Raw genomic sequence first — 850 nt, forward strand, 5'->3', positions numbered from 1 at the left:
TGTTTTTATCTGAGCTCATATACCTTGTCACCATAGGCTTCAATGCCCTCTAAAATATCCTATTGCAGATACCACGAAATCAGTGTTACCAAACTGCTCAATGAAAAGAATGTTGTAACTCTGTAAGGTGAATTCACGCATTACAAAGCTGTCTCTTAGAAAGTTTCCTTCTAATTTTTACATGAGGATATTTACTTTTTCACTATAGTCCTCAATGCACTCCAGAATATCCCATTCCAGATTATATGAAAACGGTATTAACAAACTGCTCCAAGAAGAGAAAGGTGTAACTTTCTGATACGAATTCACACATCACAAAGAACTTTCTCAGAAAGCTTCTTTCTAGTTTTTATCTGAGGATATTTCCTTAGTCACCATAGGCTTCTATATGATTCAAACTATCAATTCTCAGATTCCCCAAAAACTCTGCAAAAATACTGATCCATGAAAAGGATTGTGTAGCTCTTTGAGATGAATTAACACATCACAAAGTGGTTTCTCAGAAAGAATATTTCCAGTTTTTATATGAGGATATTTCCTATGTCACCATAAGCTTCAGTGCACTCCAAAATATCACATTGTGCATTCAAGAAAACAGTGTTAAGGAGGTTGAGACCTGAGAAGGGGCAGTCTGCCTGCTCAAGTGGGTCACTGACCCCTGAGTAGCCTAACTGGGAGACATCCCCCACTAGGGGCAGTCTGACACCCCACACCTCACAGGGTGGAGTACACTCCTGAGAGGAAGCTTCCAAAGCAAGAATCAGACAGGTGCACTCGCTGTTCAGCAATATTCTATCTTCTGTAACCTCTGCTGCTGATACCCAGGCAAACAGGGTCTGGAGTGGACCTC

Source organism: Piliocolobus tephrosceles, unplaced genomic scaffold (assembly GCF_002776525.5).
Source record: "Piliocolobus tephrosceles isolate RC106 unplaced genomic scaffold, ASM277652v3 unscaffolded_27745, whole genome shotgun sequence".
Lineage (NCBI taxonomy): Eukaryota > Metazoa > Chordata > Mammalia > Primates > Cercopithecidae > Piliocolobus > Piliocolobus tephrosceles.